Below are 20,876 nucleotides of genomic sequence, written 5' to 3'. Positions count from 1 at the left end.
GAAAAACCTTGGTTTTAGATGTGAGGATGCTACCCCAAAAAAGGGAAGTTTTAAAATTATTTTTTTAATAAAAAACAAACGCAAAATACAATTGGAAAATAGAAAAGAATTATTTTATGTACATCTACCCCTCTTGTCTCATGTATCAGTATTTCAGATTGTAGTTAGTACAGTAGGTTCAATGGATTTATTTCCTGAGGTCATCCACACTTTGCAAAACTGCTCCTGTTAGAAAACATATTTGTATTTTCAAGAACTATTAAAAGATCTCTATAATATACAATAATCATACTAAAATATTTACACCTAAGGAAGCTAATTAAGAAGGAAGACACTGGGTAAGATGCTCAATCTTCATTCAGAAAGGCAAACGGGACAGACATCAGAAAAGGGAGAAAACAAGGAACAGGACAAGAGCCTACCACAGAGGGCCTCTGAAAGACTCTACCCAGTAGGGGATGAAAACATATGCTGAGACTCATAGCCAAACTTTGGGCAAAGTGCAGGGAATCTTATGAAAGAAGGTGAAGATAGAAAGACCTGGAAAGGACAGGGTCGCCACAAGGACCAAATACATCTGGGCACAGGGGTCTCTTTTGAGACTGATTTTCCAACCAATGACCATGCATGAATACTATCCACGTATAAGTCAGTACATAGCATGTTTGTCTTTCTGTTTCTGGGATACCTCACTCAGGATGATCTTTTCTAGTTCCCACCATTTACCTGCAAATTTCATGATTTCATTGTTTTTAATTGCTGAGTAGTATTCAATTGTGTAAATGTGCCACAATTTCTTTATCCATTGCACAGGGTTCTTTTCAGAGACTGATACTCCAACCAAGGACCATGCATGGTGATAACCTAGAACCCCTGCACAGATGTAACCCATGGTAGCTCAGTGTCCAAGAGGGTTCCCTAGTAATAGGAACAGGGAATGTCTCTGACATGAACTAATGGGCTGGCTCATTGATCACCTCCACCTGAGGGATGAGAAGCCTTATCAGTCCACAGAGGAAGACAATGAAGCCAGTCCTGATGAGATCTGATAGACTAGAGTCAATGGAAGGGGAGGAGGACCTCCCCTATCATTGAACTGGGAGAGGGGCATAGGAGAAGAAGAGGGTTATATATGATATACATTGGTATGTATATATTATACATACCAATAAAAGGACTCTTAATGATATTCTGTTCTACTCATAGATCAGTGCCTTATTCAACCATCATCAAAAAAAGCTTCCTTCTGCATATGAGAAGAAATACAGTAGCCAACACCCTGATATTATGGAAAAAGAGAGACCAGGAACACACAGCTCTAAAAGGAAATACTTACGGAAGAGAAGGCAGAAAAAGTGTAAGAGCCAGAGGGGATGAAGGACACCAGAAGAACTGGGTCCTCTAAAAGAAAATGCGCAAAGCTCATATGAATGCAAAGAGACTGAAGCAGCAATCATGAGGCCTACACTGCCCATACATGAATATCTGCAGAGTCCTCTGCATATATACTGTAGCTTTCATTTTAGTACTTTTACGGGCCTCCTGAATGTGTTAATGGGTGGATCTCTGAATCTTATGCCTTCTCTTGAGGCTCTTTTAGTCTTCTGTTGGCTTGTCTTAGCTAACTTCAATATGATTGGTTTTGCTTTATCTTATTATGTTTTATTTTGTTAAAATAAATTTTATTTTGTTAAAAATTATTCAAAAATAAATAAAAGATCTTTTAACTTAAAATTTTGTGATTATTCCAGAGTAAATGTGTTACTATATACATCTTTAATCATAAACAAATATATATCACACAACTAATACCTAAATTTGTGTCCATGTTTTCAGTTACCTATATTCACATACAATAATTATATATTAAAAGAAAACTGGCTGAGGCTACAAATCAGTTGGTGGAGTACTTACCCAGAATGTACTAAGTCCTAAATTTTATTTCTAGCACTACATGAACTACAGTGGGATGGTGGGACATGCTTGTAATCACTCTAGAGAAGAGGTCCCAGGTCATCCTTAACTGTATAACCAGCTGGAAAGGAGCCCCTGGGAGGCAATTTTTTCTCTCTCTCAAAAAAAAAAAAAAACCTTAATTCCTTAATTAATAAGAACTTAAAAACGCTACCTTTTATACTTTAGTGTGTGATAGAGCTTTGGTTTATACTTAAAAAAATCCCTTATAATTAGAAAGTACTTTTCAAAAGAAACAATCAAACAAGAGACACTGTCATCAAAACAAAACGACTGCCTACCAATTGGGAAAGGATCTTTACCAACCCTATATCTGACAGAGGGCTAATATTCAGTATATATAAAGAACTAAATAAGTTAAGCAGCCAAAAAATCAAGTAATCCAATTAAAAAATGGGGTACAGAGCTAAACAGAGAATTCTCAATAGAGGAAAACAGAATGGCAGTGAAACACTTAAAGAAATATTTAACATCCTTAGTCATCAGGGAAATGCAAATCAAAACGACCCTGAAATTTCACCTGACACCCACCAGAATGGCCAAGATGAAAAACTCAAGTGACAACACATGCTGGAAAGGATGTAGAGAAAGTAGAACCCTCCTCCACTGCTGGTAGGAATGTAAACTTGTACAAACACTTTGGAAATCAATCTGGCGATTTCTCATACAATTAGGAATAGTGCTTCTTCAAGATCCAGCTATATCACTCGTAGGCATATATCCAAAAGACACTCAAATATACAAGGACATTTGCTCGACCATGTTTGTAGCAGCTTTATTTGTAATAGCCAGAAGCTGGAAACAGCCCCAGTGCCCCTCGGTTGAGGAATGGATACAGAAATTGCGGAACATCTACGCAATGGAATATTACTCGGCAATAAAAAACAAGGAAATCATGAAATCTGCAGGCAAATGGTGGGACCTAGAAAAGATCATCCTGTGTGAGCTATCCCAAAAGCAGAAAGACATACGGGGTATATACTAACTCATAAGTGGCTATTAGACATATAATATAGGATAAACATACTAAAATCTGCACACCTAAGGTAGATAATCAAGAAGAAGGACTCTGGCTAAGATGGTCAATCCTCATTCAGAAAGGCACAGAGGATGGACATCGGAGGAGGGAGAAAACAGGGAACAGGACAGGAGCCTACCACAGAGGGCCTCTGAAAGCCTCTACCCTACAGGGTATCAAAACATATGCTGAGACTCATAGCCAAACTTTGAGCAGAGTGCAGGGAATCTTATGAAAGAAGTGGGAGATAGTAAGACCTGGAGAGGACAGGAGCTCCACAAGGAGAGCAACAAATCCAAAAAGTCTGAGTACAGGGGTCTTTTCTGTGACTGATACTCCAGCCAAGGACCATGCATGGAGATAACCTAGAACCCCTGCACAGAGGTAGTTCATTGTCCAAGGGGGTTCCATAGTGATGGGGACAGGAACTGTCTCTGACATAATCTGATTGGCCTGCTCTTTGTTTGCCTCCCCCTGATGGGGAAGCAGCCTTACCAGGCCACAGAGGAAGACAATACAGCCACTCCTGAAGACCTGATAGACTAGATCAGAGGGAAAGGGAGGAGGACCTCCCTTATCAGTGGACTTGGGGAGGGACACTGGTGGGGGAGAGGGAAGGAGAGTGGAACTGGGTGGGGAGGAAGGAGGGAGGTACAGGGGGATACAAAGTGAATAAACTGTAATTAATAAAAATAAATTTTAAAAAAGAAACAATCACTATTATCTTTATTCTTAAGGAAAATGCTTTTATGGCAATGATTTGACATGAACGTCATTGTCAAAATCAGTTAATTACATAGAAGTATTTTCTGCTGTCAGACCATGCATTTCTAGTGTTCACGTGAAATTACTAACATAGGAGTAATTCTATGTGATATGTGAAACAGGGATTCTTTCACATAAAGAAGTAACTGAAAATGTTGAATGTTTAACTTAAGGGCTTTCTTTTTATACATTTTCCTACTCGTCTGTTCTTAATTCCCTCTTATCTAAATGTAATGAGTATCCCCAATTTCTCAGTGCTTTGCCATCGGATGGCATTGACCATCATTTTCTGTGAGGTAGATTCTTGAACTCTCAATATGCAATCCATTTCTTTCATGTGTGTACCTAATGGCAACTCATTAGCTCTAGGTACTGAGAAACTATGCTTAAGAAGTGACTTTCATGTGATGTCATTATTTGGACTTTATCTGAATTTATATTTTCATGTGAATACTGTTTCATTTAATGTGAACTAGGTAGAGAGCCTCTGTGTATTTCAGCGGCAACACCACTGCACAAAGTCCTTTTGTAGCTGTTATTCATGAACAGATTAGACTCATTATAGTGTAATGATCAATTAATCTTGCAGAAGAATGACGTTTTGAGATTTCAGTCACAGAAATTGCACCATAATTATTTGATGTGCAAAAGGATATTTTGAGGCAGGACTCTCTGCTAGGGAGGTAAATCTTTTGTGTAATGAATAGTAGCATAGTTTTGGTTGTGAGCCTAGCCTTTAATGGTTGAGCCAGGATCCAGACAGTCCTGATAAGACCTAATAGGCTAGGGTCAGATAGTAGGAAAGGAGGACCACCTCGTATCAGTGGACTAGGAGAGGGACATAGTGGGGGAGAAAGGTAAGAAGGGTGAGGCTGAGAAGAGATGGGGGGCTACAGCAGGGATACAAAATAAATAAATTATAAATAATAATAATGAGAAATAATAAACTAGATGAAAATATTAGCATGTAAACATTAAGCATCATGATAGCCTTTTTCAAAAAGATGGTTTTGTTGTTTCTCCCCATTCTCTTCCTCCCTGACCTTCTCTTGAGTCTTCTTACTCCAATGCCTTTTTTTCACCTTTCTTCTCTCTTACTTCTACTTTCTCAGCACCTCATATTTTACTCCCCTCTTCTCCTATCTAGTCTCAGAGTCTATACTGCTCATAACCCCCTTTTAATTATTTCTTTTAGCTTTTTAAATCATAATTACATCACTTCTCTCTTTCCTTTCCTCCAGCCAAACCCTCTCATATATCCATCCTTGCTGTCTTTCAAATCCATGCTTTCTTTTTCATTAGTTGTTGTTACACACACACACACACACACACACACACACTCCTAAATACAGAACTACAACCTGCCCAGTTTGTATAATGCTACTTGTATGTATGCTGTGAGGTCTGATCATTTGGTATTAGATAGTCAATTGGTATGCTCTTCACTGGGAAGACTATTTCTCTTGCTCCCAGCTTTTTTTAGTTTCCTGAAATTCTTTGTGCAGGATTGAGACCTTCTGGGTTTTCTCCTGTCTACTTTAGCATATCTATTGTTATTCTTAATCACACACACACACACACACACACACACACACACATATATATATACATATAATATATAAGGTCTGAATATGGGAGAGAATACAAAGTTTTTGTTTTTCTGAGACTAGGTCACCTGGCTTAATATATTCATTTCCAGTTTTATCAATTCTCCTGAAAATTTCATTTTTTGAAAGAGCTGAGTAAAAGTTCAGCTTAAATATATGCTACATTTTTATTATTCATTTATCTGGTGATGCGCATATAGTCTGGTTTAATTTTCTTGCAATTGTGAATATAACAGCAATAAACATGGATGAGCAAGTTCCTCCAGGATAGAATAGGGAGTCATTTGGAAATGTTCCCAGGAGTGGTATACAAATATCATTTGAATAAGCAACTTGCACAGCTCTGGGCTCTGTACAAATACTTTGTTGTCCTGGGTGGACAATTCTGTGATAAGGTTCTCAAGATGACTTCTCATTCATTTTATGAATGATTGAGCCATATGGTAAATCCAAGAGTGACCACTCTCATTGTTGCTGAAGGCTTTTCAGAGATGAAGTAGCTTTTTTCCCCATCTCTGGAAACCTTTCTTTCTTAACTCTGTATCCCAGCTGTATCCCGCTCCCTCATTCCCTCCCGATCCCACCCTCCCTCCCTCATTTCCTCCCTGCCCCTTTCCAAGTCCACTGATTGGGAAGGACCTCCTCCCCTTTCATCTGACCCTGTTTTATCAGGTAAGATGAAGTAGCTTAACGATGAAGTTGCTATAGCTGGATCTTGAGGTAGCACTATTCCTAAATTTCTGAGAAAGCACCAGAGTGATTTCCAAAGTAGTTGTACAAGTTTACGTTCTCATCAGCAATGGAGGAAGGTTCCCCCTTTTCCACATCCTCTCCATCATGTGTTGTCACTTGAGTTTTTGATCTTAGCCATTCTGATGTGTGTAAGGTGAAATTTCAGAGTCGTTTTGATTTGCATTTCCCTGATGACTAAGGATGTTGAACATTTCTTTAAGTGTTTCTCTGCCATTCTATATTCTTCTATTGAGAATTCTCTTTTTAGCTCTGTAAACCATTTTTTAAATTGGATTGCTTGACTTGTTGCTTTTTAACTTCTTGAGCTCTTTATATACTCTGGATATTAGCCCTCTGTCAGATACAGGGTTTGTGAAGATCCTTTCCCAGTCTGTAGGCTGTCATTTTGTTCTGATGACAGTGTCCTTTGCTTTACAGAAGCTTTTCAGTTTCAGGAGGTCCCATTTATTGATTGTTGATCTTAGAGCCTGCACTGTTGGTGTTCTGTTCAGGAAGTTGTCTCCTGTGCCAATGAGTTCAAGGCTCTTCCCTTCTTTTTCTTCTAACTGATTTAGAGTGTCTGGTTTTATTTTGAGGTCTTTGATCCATTTGGACTTTAGTTTCTTGCAGGGTATCCAAAATATGATTAAGTATACAAGAAGGACATTTGCTTAACCATGTTCATAGCAGCTTTATTTGTAATAGCCAGAATCTGGAAACTACCTAGATGTCCTTTGACTGAGGGATGGATACAGGAATTGTAGTACATTTATACAATGGAATACTACTCGGCAATTAAAAACTAGGAAATCATGAAATTTTCAGGCTAATGGAAGGAACTAGAAAAGACCATCCTGAATGAGGTATCCCAGAAGCAGAAAGACACACATGGCATATCCACTCATAAGTGGATATTAGACATATGATATATAAAAAACATACTAAAATCTGTACACAGAAAGAAGCTAAGCAAGAAGAAGGATCCTGGGTTAGATGCTCAATATTCATTCATGAAGCAAATGGCATAGAGATGGGAAACAGCAGAAAACAGGGAACAGGACAGGAGCCAACCACAGAGGTCTTATGAAAGACAACGCAGCACTGTCTCTAAGCAGATACTGAGACTCATAGCCAAACTGGGTAGAGTGCAGGGAATCTTAAAAAGAAGGGGGAGATAGAAAGACCTGGAGGGTACAGGAGCTCCACAAGGAGCTCACAGGTCTTTTCTGAATCCTCTGAAATGCCCAGGGGTCTTTTCTGAGACTGATACTCCAACCAAGGACCATTCATAGAAATAACCTAGAACCCCTGCAGTCTCTGAATGGGCACCTTAGTAAGGGGAACAGGAGTTGTCTCTGATGTGAACTCAGTGGCTGTCTTTTTGATCACCTTCCCTTGGGTAGGGTGGCAACTTTACCAGGCCACAGAGGAAGACAATGCAGCCAGTCCTGATGAGACTTGATAGGCTAGGGTCAGATGGACTATCATTGCACTTGGGAGGGGCATGGGAGGAGAAGAGGGAGGGAGAGTGGGATTGGGAGGAGATGAGGAAGGAGACTACAGCTGGGATACAAAGTAAACAAATTGTAAAAAATAAAAAACAAAAGAAAAAATAAAAAAAAGATTATGTTGGGAAGGGTGGAAGTTAGATAGTGGTGAAAATGAGATATGGGACATGAAAAATAGTGTTAAAGCCATTAAAAGAACACACTTGTAGATGATAAGAACAAAACTCACAGTCACTATTTCAATATAATGATTATATTTCAATATATAATGAGGACATTACAGAACTAGTAATGAGAGAAATTTGGAAGTAGACTGAGGATTTTATGAGTTGGTTCTAGTGAACCAATAACAGTACTATTAAATAAGATAAGACCTGTTAAAATGGAAGTGTCATATATTATAGTTATGTTTTGTATCTGCAGCTTGGATGTGTTGTTATGTTTTATGTATCTAAGGCCATGTGAGTACATGGAACCAGAAACTCTAAGCTATAGCTAATTCAAAATGATCTTTCTAGTTTTAAAAAATTATAAATTGATGAAAAAATTTATAGACACAGATGAGGGCAGAATCTTGCATTAATGACAAGTAGGTGAAGTAGGATATTTAAGAGAGTGCCTAAGATTGACTGGCCAGCAAGAAAGTGTTTCTGATGTCAAAGGAAAATGGTTTATTGTATAACCCACTCTAGCCTCATATAGTAACATCACTTCAGATTCTTTCTCAGTTCTCACCCACCCCAACCAAATTACTGGAAATTTTTAATTTCAGGTTTGGAAGTATATCTACCTTCTTCTATCACGAGGTCTATTTTTTTTTTTGACTGAGAGTGTTCTTTCTAATACAGAACATATTCCACCAAATTTCAGAGAATCGTAAAATAATACAAATTTTTTACTGTAATATAAATTTAAATTCACAACCCTTACAGTCTTAATATGTATATTGGTCCACAAACCTCTGAAAGGTCATATTATTCTTACTTTTGTTCTCTATTTTTTCCTAAATTCTGGTTATTATTTTTTACTAATGGGTTACTTTTTATGCTTATTTCATTATCAGTATAAAGACGTGGGGTCAGATATTAACTAAGAGTGTGGAGTGCATATATTTTACAGTTTGTTTACATTTTTATGAGTTTACTAATTTATTAAATATTATCATATATAAGATTGCTAATCTTCATCAGAGCCATTGAGTTCCCTGTGTTTTATTCTTTTCTAGTAGTGGGCCTTTAGGTTAGAAAACAATGGCCATTATCTGTCATCACTTATTTAGCTTCCTATTGGCTTGTTCCTTTTTTATATCTGGCCCGCATTTTTTCTTTTCACTAGAATAACACACCTTTTAGCACCTTAAACTGAAAGCACAACAGCTTGTTCATGGAAGGAAGCGACCAGGATCATTTCCTTCACTGTGTGAGCCCACTGATGTGTTTGTAGATCTCATAAGAGGATCGATGACTCGGTGACCTCTGCAGCCCCTAAAGATGATGTACCTGCTCCCTCGCAGCTGGTGTTTTGCTTCACATTTAAACAGCACATCTACACCATGTCCCCATGGCTAACAGTTCCCTGACAGATACAAACTTCAAGCTCTCTTCCAACTGCCTGTTCAGGCTGAGGAACTTAGAGACAGATGTCAATGTATTTCTCTAAGTCAGATGGAGAAGAAGCAACTTAACAATCTCTTCAACTCCTGTACATTTCTTGTAAAAGAAATTTGATTCTGAAAATGTATGAGAACGGGACGTGTGTGTCCTTAGCTGATAGTCAGGCCATTTCAGCCATAAGAAAATGAGAAGGGGACATTGGGGCCATATTTTTACACAGAAGCAAAAGATAGGTTCTGTGCACAGAATGCTGACTGATGACTAAAATGTCATATTTGCTTTTAATCTCTTCTACCAGCATGCCATTTGTTATCTATTCCCCTTTCTTTACCTTCCAAGATGTTATATCGAAGATGTTGGTCTGAGATCTCAGGGATACTTGAAACTTTTTTTCTGTAGGGAAGATAGCCCCCATCTTTCTATGTTTATTATTCAGATAGCTTCAGATAAAATTTTCAATGCCTTCATAGTTCAGATGAAAATAGTTTATGAGTTGATAAAACTTAGGTAACTAGTTTTATTTATAGCACATGCTAGTAATTTCAATATGTTTTTAATACATGCAGGAATGTGTTAAATTTGTATTCTTGACCGATTGTCAGCACCTGATGTTAGTCATGAGGTTTGTCTTTTTTCCGAAAGTGATGTCTTAGTATATTGAGAATCATTTCTATGGTTGGCATAGCAACTCAGAAATTAATATTTAATTTAAATTATGCAATTGTCATCCCAGTGACTGGAGCAAGTCATTTTCCTCTGCATCTAGAAAGTCTAAAGTGTAGAGGTATTATGTACTATTATAGATGAAAGTATGAATTCTATTACTAGGTTGGATTTTAGGTACAAGATGATATCTAAAAATGGCAAAACAAGGCAAGCAGCCCTTAGATGTAACAAATATTTTATATTAGAAATAGTCTTATTCTACCCTGCATTTTATAGGTGTTTTATCATTGATTGTTATCACTTGGAAAAATTCACTGGATCTGAACAATCTATTTCTTGTGTCTCCATGTTAAGATTACAAGCATTACTAGTCATTCCTAGTTTATATGCAGGGGTTCAGGGGATTTGAATTCAGGTTCAAATGCTTGCACAGCAAGTGTTCCTACCCGCCAAGCCACATGCCTCATCCAGAAGTTAATCTCTAACAAACTATTTACTTATACAATCTAGACCCATTCCTTCCAAAAAAAAAAAAGAAGTCTGTTAATTGCAACACTAAGTATGCTTTTCATTTATTTATATATTTATTCCCTTTCCTACCTGATCGCTCCCTCCCTCCCTTCCCTCCTCCCAGGCTCACCTTCATACTCCTTCTCCATTCTCTCCTCCTTTTCTCCTCAGAGAAGGGAAGGACTCCTATGGGTACCAACCCACGCTGGCACATCAGGTCCCAGAACATGTTCTCCCACTGAGGCCAGACCAGACAGTCCAGCTAAGGGAAGGATTCTAAAGTCAGGCAACAGATTCAGAGACAGTCCCTGCTCCAATTGTTAGGGGACACACATGAAGAACAAGGATACTACTTTAAAGGCTTTAAACATCCACCAAGACCCCAAGTCCTCCTTAGGATAGGCACACTAGCTCACTGCTTTAACCATTACTTTAGCAAGAAATGAAAACATGGCATGGGACTGGAAAGAAGACTCAGAGGGTAAGGGTGATAGACAAAAGGCCTGATAAACTTAGTTTAATTCTCAGAACTCACACCACAGAAGGAAAGAATCTTTTCCTACAAGCTTTCTTATAACCTCCACATGAGGATTATGGCATACACGTTCCTGCCATGAATAATAATGCATGTGTAAATGAATGTAATTTTAAAATCATGCCACATATAAAATTATAATCTCTACCTAAAATGTTAGGGATCATTGTAATAGTAACTACTAACATAAGAAGTGGGTTTGTTTTCATTATGTCAGAGTGAACGGAGGTGGAAACTAACACTTTTTTTTTTTTTTTTTTTTTTGCATACCAGGAAGTATCAGATCCTGTCCTAGAATTTGTATGTGATTTTCATTAGAAATAAACCAGGTAAATATCATTGTCTCTAGTTCACAGAGGGGTCATATGAAGTTGAATAAGATATGTTGATGAGCTGAGACTGAGATCAAAACCCTGATGTTACTCATTTACCTTTTTTACCTATTTGGTTTCTTTTAAGTCCATCAGAGAAAGCACTGGAAGTCCCAAGGCTATTCAGTACGAAAAAAATACCACATTCACTTAGAATGTTTGCACTGGGAGAGGTGGGGCTAGTGATGACTTGCTTGATGGTTGGCACTGTGCCATAAACTCATGCCTCTTCTAAGGGGTCTCTTTGCTCCAAGCTCTTGAGGAGGGTTTCACTCTGGTGTGTGTATCCTGATGTTGTCCAGCCAGAGACATAGTCTAGGAAATTACCATTCTTGTGTCCCTAAGGTTTTCTAGCACAGAACACCCATGACAAAAAAAGAATAAGGACTAATTGAGGCATATTCTCCACATTGTTGCTGAGTATCCTCACAGCGACACAATCATAACTGAAGAATTTCATTCCCATCATAGATTTTTACACTAAAAACATTGTTTTGTTATTACATAACTTATTACCCTTTGCTCTAGATTTCCTTAATAAAACTCCTTTGAATAGCTGAAAAATGTCAAGCTATTTATTGTTGTTGTTCTTTATTGGCTGTATTTTATAGCAAAATCTGAAAATTACCACCAAGATTTATTTTAGAATTAAAACATAAAGAATGATATAATAGCACTGCAGAATGTTGAAGGGGAGGCTTATCACAGGTTACTTTGCAAAGAACAGCTTTGAAAAATATGACTTCTGGTCACACGGCTGCAGTTGAATACGAGTGGAAAAACACAGCAGATAGACCAAAATAATAAGTGCGCCTAACACACTCCCCTCCCTTTTTACATTCCCTTTAATTCTCATCACAGCTAGCTCCTCATTACTCTTCCATTTTGTACATCCTCTAATAGAATGACTTTTCTGGTTCCCTAAGCCTGAGTGACAGGTTCCTCCCTTGAGAGGAACTCTAGTCTGTGTCTCTCTAGTCTGTGTCAGTTTGCTGGACTGTGTCATAGTGTAGGTTGAGCAATCTAAGGACAGAGACTATGTCTTTGGTATTGCTTTATGGAGAGAGCCAAGCACAGTGCCGGAGTTATTATTCACAGTGGGGTAAGTAAATGACTGACACTTCCAGAGAAGTGCCCAGGTGAGGAAGAAGACATACATTTATTTCGTGTTCAGCTTGAAAAGCAGGCATTTCTGAGAGTATATTTTTTTGGTCTCCACAGGTAAAATAGATACAATAATGAATTAGATTAACTATAGTGAACATTTGACTCCTCAAAAGCCCTTATAGAATGACTCTTGGATAAGGACATAACCTAGAAAAGATGAAGGAAGCAACTTCACAGGACTGAATTCATACAATGCTTAAAGCTATTTTAGTATTTCATTGCTTTCAAACATCAAAGTCTTCACTTTAAACCCACAGACAGTCCCTGACTTACAAATATCATATAAACTGACAGAAGGACTTTGGTGTTAATTTTTATTTACCTTTCCTAACTGGCAGAATGGTGGTCAAGATACTTTTTCTGTATCTTTAGATAGATTCATGGAATCATTTTTTTTTAATTGAGTTGAATACTGAGAAGCAGTTTCTTCCTATGCTAAGGTTTTCCTTCCTTCTATTCAAAGGCTTTCTTACCTTCTGATGCAAACCTTTAGCAGACACTTTCTAAGCCAAACTGTCTTCCTTCTCTACCTCCACATAACCTAGATTTTCGTTTGCTTTGAGGTAAACTGGGACTTCCTTGAACTTCAGATTATATATCTTTTCTTAAGGCTGCTTGCAAAATCATATGCATATTCTTACACAAACGGTTCCTCCTGTTTTTCTTTCCAAGACTACTCCTTCTGAATGTTTAAGTAATGCAATCTTATGAGTACTTCCCAAGTGAGCAAAAGTATTATATAACTAAATAAAATGTTTAGTTTTTATTACAGAGATAAAATATGGGACCAACCCACCAAATACATAAGAAAGACATATGGGGAAAGATTAATGCTTTTACCTAACCACTAAATGATGGAAAATTATTCACACAGCACATCTAAAGCATTGGTTCTGAATTCAATATGCATTATTGAGCATAAACTTCATTTAAGGTAATGGGTCTGCACTATGGTGATATAAAGAAAGTTGTTAGTTTCTTTAGAGAACCCTCCAAATGCTGTGCTTTATGACATCAGCACTAGGCAGTCTGCTGAGTACTTTAGGGGTGTTAATACCTTTGATACAATATTATTATGATGTATGAGGCATTATTGTAAAATTTATTTTCAGTTAAGGAGATTTAGATAGGAAAAATTCAGAGCATTTGAAAGGAACTCCAGAAGAAGAAATACAAACATGGAAAGAGTCGAGGAGATGTAAGCCAAACAGCCAGAATGCAGAGACCAGCAGAGGGATCACTTTACAGCACAGACAGTCACCTGAGAATTAGAATGTCTCAGGGTATCACTGCTGAACGCTTAGATGGGAAATCACTGAGGACTTTCAGATGAAAAATGATAATACTTGGCTGCCTACAGTTCAGAAAATGCTGTAAGGACTGTGAAAAACAATATGTGACTTCAGCAGTGTCAGGGTAATTATGTGATGAGGAAAAGGAAGAAAGGAGAGGTATGCACGTAAAACAAAAGTGACTCAATATCTGCTAAATTGCCTGTGTTTTATTAGACTATCCTATGCTGTTCCAGGCGGAAGACAGGCTGATAGATCTCCTGGCCTCTTTACATGTCAGTAGCTCCAAGAAAAGGGTATTATATTGTCTTCAGCTGTAAGAACAAGAAGGCATGACACTCTGCATTTTTCACCCTACTTACTGCATTCTTTGAGAGGTGTGATGATAGAAAGCCTTTACTTCCTTCACATCACTCATATAATATGCTAATGATTCATGAAGCCTTCCACAAGTCAGTTAAATAATGCAGGGTTAAGCACTAACTTGCAATGTTTTATGTTCTTTGGAAGGAATGTGATAATTTACTTTGCGTAGGCTAAAGGAAATTGAGATCAATAAAACCACATTATTTTCTCTAGTTTGGCCACATCAGAGTGGTTCTGACCACAATGCTATTGTTTTGGCCAAACCACAGACTGATTACCATGAAGAACACTGTGGTTATTTCTCATTGTCGTGTTTCTGATAGGATGCACACTTATGTTTTCCTTTAGGACCAGTTCTAGGGAGTTTCGTTGAGAATGGGGCTTTCAGTCCTTTTCCCCTCCCCTGGACTAAATGATATTCACAGGTCTATCTATCTATCTATCTATCTATCTATCTATCTATCTATCTATCTTAGTTTACTAGTTATTACTTTCTGGTTGTAAACTGTTTATAAATTGATTAAAGTTGAGACACTGGAAGAGTCAGGAGGCATTTTAAAACTTTCCAATAGGAGAGTTGTGGCACCTTATCAAAACAAACAACATTGTTCTTAACAAAGAGGGGAGTAACCTCATCAAGCTCAATGCTCAAAAAGAACCAGTTTTTCCTACACTTTAAAACTATCTACTTGTCTTCACTTATTGTTTTCAAAACTTTAATGAATAAATAATATAAATATTATAAATTATAAGATATTAATTATAAAACTATAAAATATTAAAACCAACACAGGTTTTTTAAGCTCTTTACATTCTATTTAGTACCTTCTCTGATCTAGTTATTCTCACCTTCATTTACTGGAAAAGCAAGCTGACATTCAAAAATGAAGAATGTTTATTTGTTTGATGTCATACACTGAGTCATTTGTAGAGTGGATTTGAGCATCGCTGTCAACCAACTCCGAAAGCCTATCGATTTAAACTCTGCTCTTAGAGGTTAATAAAAATTAATTTTTGGAGGGTTATCTTAAATATAGTCAGAATCTGCAGTGTAATTTTTACTCTGTAATTGACATAAATTTAATTTCTTTAGATTGTTTTGGTGGATGTGTATGGGTTAATTTTCTAAAGGGAGTTTACATAGTGCTCAGGGACCTGGGGAATTCTGTTGTTAAAACAGGCACTTTGTTTTACTGATATTGTCATTATTGCGTTTATTTTATTTAGGAAAAGATAGCTCTCATAGTGAAGACTTTTATAAAAATGTGTCAAATTGTTTTGCACTTGATTCTAAAGGACTACAACGTTTTAAAACATACTTTCAGATGCTTTCATATTATTTAGATGTGACATAAATATTCTTTATGGTCTTTGTGCCTGATGATGTTTTTCCAGCTTATTTTGTCATAAGCTCATTCCCTTTCCTCCCAGTAGGTCCTCCAAAGATCTGATCAAATATCTCTTATTGATGGATGGTCCTATAGTGATCAATGAATCCTCTAGTCCTAGCACTCTTTTACTTTTGCATTTCTCACTTTATTTTTTTTCTCTTCTTCTTCTTATTTATAATTAGTTAGTTTGTATGACCCCTCCCTCATCTCCTCTTAATTCCACCCTCTCACCCTCTTCTTATCTTATCCCACTCCTAGTCCATTGATAGGGGAAGCCCTCCTCCCCTCTACTGTCTGGCCATAGCCTATCAGGTCCCATCAGGACTGCCTGGATCCTCTTGCTCTGTGGGCTGCCTAGGTCACCCCACCAGGGAGAAGTGATCAAGGAGCAGGCAACTTACTTCACTTCAGAGACTGTCTTTTCTTCCCTTACTAGGGAGACCCACGTGAAGCCTGAGCTGTCTTTGGGCTACATCTGAGCAGGGGGTATAGGTCTTCTCTATATATGGTCTTTGGTTGATGCATCATTCTCTGCAGTCCCCCTGGCCGAACTTTATTTTTAGCTTTGTGGGGCTCCTTTAAGAGAACAAAACAGCTTACATAGAAGGTTTTCAGTAACCCAACATCTGACAGAGGGCTAATATCCAGAATATATAAAGAATTCAAGAAATTAAACACCAAAACAACAAATAATACAATTTAAAAAGGAGGTACAGAGCCAAACAGAGAATTCTCAACAGAGGAATATCAAATGGCAGAAAGACTCTACCCTGCAGGGTATCAAAGCAGAGATTGAGACTCATAGCCAAACTTTGGGCAGGGTGAAGGGAATCTTATGAAAGAATGGGAGATAGAAAGACCTGGAGGGAACAGGAGTTCTACAAGGAGAGAGAAAAATATGGTACAAGGATCTTTTCTGAGACTGATACTCCAACCAAGGACTATTTATGGAGGCAACATAGAACTCCAGCAAAAATGTAGCCGATGGCAGGTCAGTGTCCAAGAGGGTTCCCTAGAAATGAAAACAGGGACTGTTTCTGATGTGAACTCATTGGCTGGCTCTTTGACCCTCCCTCTGAAGGAGGAGCAGCCTTACCAGGCCACAGAGGAGGATATTGCAACCAGTCCTGATGAGACCTGATAGGCTAGGGTCAGATGGAAGGAGAAGAGGACTTTCCCTATCAGTGTACTAGGGGAGTGGCATGGGTCAAGAAGGGGGGGGGAGGAATTAGGAGGGGACCACGGAGGGGACTGTAGTTGGGATACAAAGTGAATAAACTGTAATTAATACAAAATAAATTACCAAATATATCTGGGCACAGGGGTCTTTTCTGAGAATGATTCTCCAACCAAGGACCATGCATGGATATGAACTATAACCCTGCTCTGATGGAGCCCATGGCAGCTCAGTATCCAAGTGGGTTCCCTCGTAAGGGGAACAGGGACTGTCTCTGACATGAACTCAGTGACTGGCTTTTTGACCTTCCCACCCCTGAGGGAGGAGCAGCCTTTCTAGGACACAGAGGAGGACATTGTAGCCAGTCCTGAAGAGGCCTTATAAGCTAAGGTCAGATGGTATGGAAGGAGGACTTCCCCTATCTTAAAGAGGGGCAGAAGAGATGAGGGAGGGAGGGTGGGTTTGGGAAGGAATGAGGGAGGGGACTACAGCTGGGATACAAAGTAAATAAACTGTAATTATATAAAAATAAAAATTAAAAAAAAATGAAAATAACAAATAAATTAATTAAAAATGATTAGGTTAATAAAAAAAAAGAGAAATGCTCAAAGTCCTTAGTCATCAGGGAAACGCAAATTAAAACAACTCTGAGATTCTATCTCACGAGCATCAGAATGGTTAAGAGGATACAGAAAGTGTGGTACATTTACACAATAGAATACTACTCAGTAAATAAAAACAAGGAAATCATGAAATTTACAGGCAAATGGTAGGAACTAGAAAAGATCATCCTGAGTAAGGTAACCCAGAAGCAGAAAGACAAACATGATATGTACTCACTTATAAGTGGATATTAGTCACATAATATAGGATAAACATACTAAAATCTATACTCTTAAAGAAGTTAAACAAGAAGGAGGACCCTAGGGTAGTTGCTCAATGCTTTCTCAGAAAGCAAACTGGATAGAAATTGGAAGCAGAAGTAAACAGAACAGGACAGAAGCCTACCATAGAGGGCTTCTGAAAGACTCTACCCAGCAGGGTATCAAAGCAGATGCAGAGACTCAAAGGCAAATTTTGGACAGAGTGAAGGAAATCTTATAAAAGAATGGGGACATAGAAAGAACCTGGAGGGAACAGGAGTTCCACAAGGAGAGCAACAAAATAAAAAAAATCTGGGCCCAGGGGTCTTTTCTGAGACTGATACTCCAACAAAGGGCCATGTATGGATATAACCAAGAACCCCTGCACAGATGTAGCCAATGGCAGCTCAGCCTCCAAGTGAGTTTCCTAGTAAGGGGAGCAGGTGCTGTCTCTGACATGAACTCAGTGGCTGGTTCTTTGATTACCTCGCCCCTAGGGGGAGTGCAGCTGTACCAGGCCAAAGAGGAAGCTATTGCAGCCAGTCCTGGTGAGACCTGATAGGCTAGGGTCAGAGGGAAGGGGAGGAGGACCTCCCCTATCAGTGGACTTGGAGAGGGGCATGAGAGAAAATGAGGGAAGAGCAACCTTGCCAGGCCACAGAGGAAGACAAAGCAGCCAGTCCTGATGAGACCTAATAAGCTAAGGTCAGCTGGAAGGGGAGGACGACCTCCATTATCAGTGAACTGGGGCAGGGACATGGGAAAAGAGGAAGGGAGAGCGGGATCGGGAGGGGACTGGAGAGAGGGCTACAGTTGGGATGCACAGTGATTAAATTGTAATAATCAAAAAAATTTAAAAAAAAAGGAAACCTCAAGGGACAACACATGCTGGAGAAGATGTAGAGAAAGGGGTACCTTCCTCCATTGCTGCAGGGAATGTAAACTTTGTAAATCGATCTGGAGCTTTCTCAGAAAACTTGGAATAGTGCTTCCTCAAGACCCAGCTATAGCACTTCTAAGCATATATCTGAAAGTTGCTCAACCATACAACAAAGGCATTTGCTCAACTATGTTCATAGCAGCTTTATTTGTAATAGCCAGAATTTGGAAACAACCTAGATGTCCCTGAACTGAAGAATGGACACAGAAATCATGGTACATTTACACAATGGAATCCTACTCATCTATTAAAAACAAGGAAATCATGAATTTGCGGGCAAATGGATGGAACATGAAAAGATCATTCTGAGTCAGGTAACGTAGAAGCAGAAAGACATGCGTGGTATGTGCTCACTTAGTAGTGGATATTAGTCATATAATATAGGATAAACATACTGAAATCTATCGATCTCTCTCTTCTCTTATTTGACTATAGTTAAATCACATTTAATTTTAGGGGAGGAAAACATCATATATTTAAATTACCTCTTTATTTGCATTTATGTCTGGCCATATTCTAGAATACTCATATTCTAGAGTAGGACTCATGCATCTATGACCATTATGCTGGATGTTTGTGCTGAGTTTGGCAACTCAATATATTATTTGCTAATAGATAATACTATCATTTGTGTCACCACTGCATCTGGTATGTGGTCCAATCATTGTAAGGTCCCAACATGATTACTTAAGTCAGGCTTCTACTATAGACATGTGAATCTCCAAAACTGGAAGGTTAGTCACTTTTCATTTAGGTCAACAGAAAAAAGTTAGCACTGTGTGAAAAATAATAAATTGTAAATAAATGAATGAGGGGACAGTCAGTTGTGTAGCAAGTGGTTCTTGTTTGATTTTTATGGAAACTAGAAGCCACTATACAGCAGCATTCTAAAAATATGTTCTATTATTAATGCAAATGCTCTTATAGGTAGAAAGAGAAAAATAAATATTAGTCATTTAATTTTTAAAAAAGGGATCATAAACATATAATATTTAATAAAGGGCAAGAATTTCCCATTTCTGTGTGATGGAAAACAATTAGCCCAATTTAATCAAATTTAGATTGAAAAATACCAGAACATTCAGGAGATAATTAATATTTTGACAAAATTGAATCTGAATTCTTTTTCCTTATAATTTTCTGGAAATATGGGGCTAAAAATTGAGACTGTTGCAAAAAGGGAGGTAGCATAGCATAGCCTCGCTGGGCTTGATTTTCCTAGAAGTTTATGATCCTAAATAATATATACAATTTTCCTGAATGTTAGTTATCTCAGTTGTAAAATATGGTATCTACATTGTAGGATTGAAACAGAAAATACTTAAGATGATACAACTGTTAGCAGTGCCAAGCAATTGCTTTTATTATTATCATTATTATTATTAAGTGAGTGTAGGTGTTAGAAGGCAGAAAAAGTCTTATGAAATAGAACGAAAGCAGAAATATGTATTAGATAAACATTTGCAGAGGGCAGCTCAGGCTCTGGATTTCAGAGACCTGTCACTGCTCACTGTCCCGAGCAGCGCTTCCATCACTTCCTCCAGATTCCCCCTGGATTCTTTATTTAACTCTGCTCACTTTTTTCTTCTGACATGAAAATTCAGTTTCCCAACTCCAAAGCAATTAAGTCACTCAAAGAAACAGAAGGCTTGCTGGAGAATGTTCCTGTTGACTTGAAAATCTTGACATGCATTACCTTCCTTACATCTTGACAGCTCTGCACTTGAAGCTTTGTGAATGAAAAGCAGGAAGTCATTCCAACTTCCTGTCACAAGGTTTCCCACTGTGTTTCTGCTTGAAAGCCAAGTAAATTCTACATTTGATTTTCACCAGATTTATTGAATAGTGCCAACCCCTGACAAATTCAACAGGGAATGATTTTGCAGGTTTGGATAGGGGAGTTAAAGATCTGAGGATCTTGCTATTTGCAACTTATTTTAAATTCTTTAGCAGAAAAATTATGTACTATAAATTATATATATATTTATAAATATATATATATACAAACATATATATTTTAATAGGGAATTTTACAGTGCCAAGAAATGGTAAAGCACAGAATGGTGAAGTATTCAAAGGTTTCTGGCAAATGGAAGCTTTAAGAAACTTCTGACTACCTTACCCAAATTGTTCCTTTTTGCCTCTTTCCCTTCCTTTCTCAAAGCTGAATAATTATTGAGCTGCCTTTTTTTTTTAAATAAGAGAACAAATTACCCAATTTTACCAATCTTAATTCTCAATCAAGTTTCTTCATTGATTTTAATATTCACTCTATTATTGTAGTCCATAGACCAATAAATTCACATTGATTTCTGTAAAACTCATTACTTTAGTTTTCTTATCATTAATATTCCAGTCATTTATTTTTAATTTTATATTTT

The 20,876-nt window shown here is 37.8% G+C and overlaps 1 protein-coding gene across 4 annotated transcripts in view; it reads right to left on the bottom strand.

Moving 5' to 3' along the window:
- Grm5 (glutamate metabotropic receptor 5) overlaps nucleotides 1–20,876 on the bottom strand; it is a 511,509-nt gene that overhangs the window by 55,642 nt on the left and 434,991 nt on the right. The window lies entirely within an intron of this gene.

The sequence above is a fragment of the Meriones unguiculatus genome, chromosome 14, assembly GCF_030254825.1.
Source record: "Meriones unguiculatus strain TT.TT164.6M chromosome 14, Bangor_MerUng_6.1, whole genome shotgun sequence".
NCBI lineage: Eukaryota > Metazoa > Chordata > Mammalia > Rodentia > Muridae > Meriones > Meriones unguiculatus.
The sequence above is the reverse complement of the archived record's forward strand: the minus strand, read 5'-3'. Positions and strand labels throughout refer to the sequence as shown.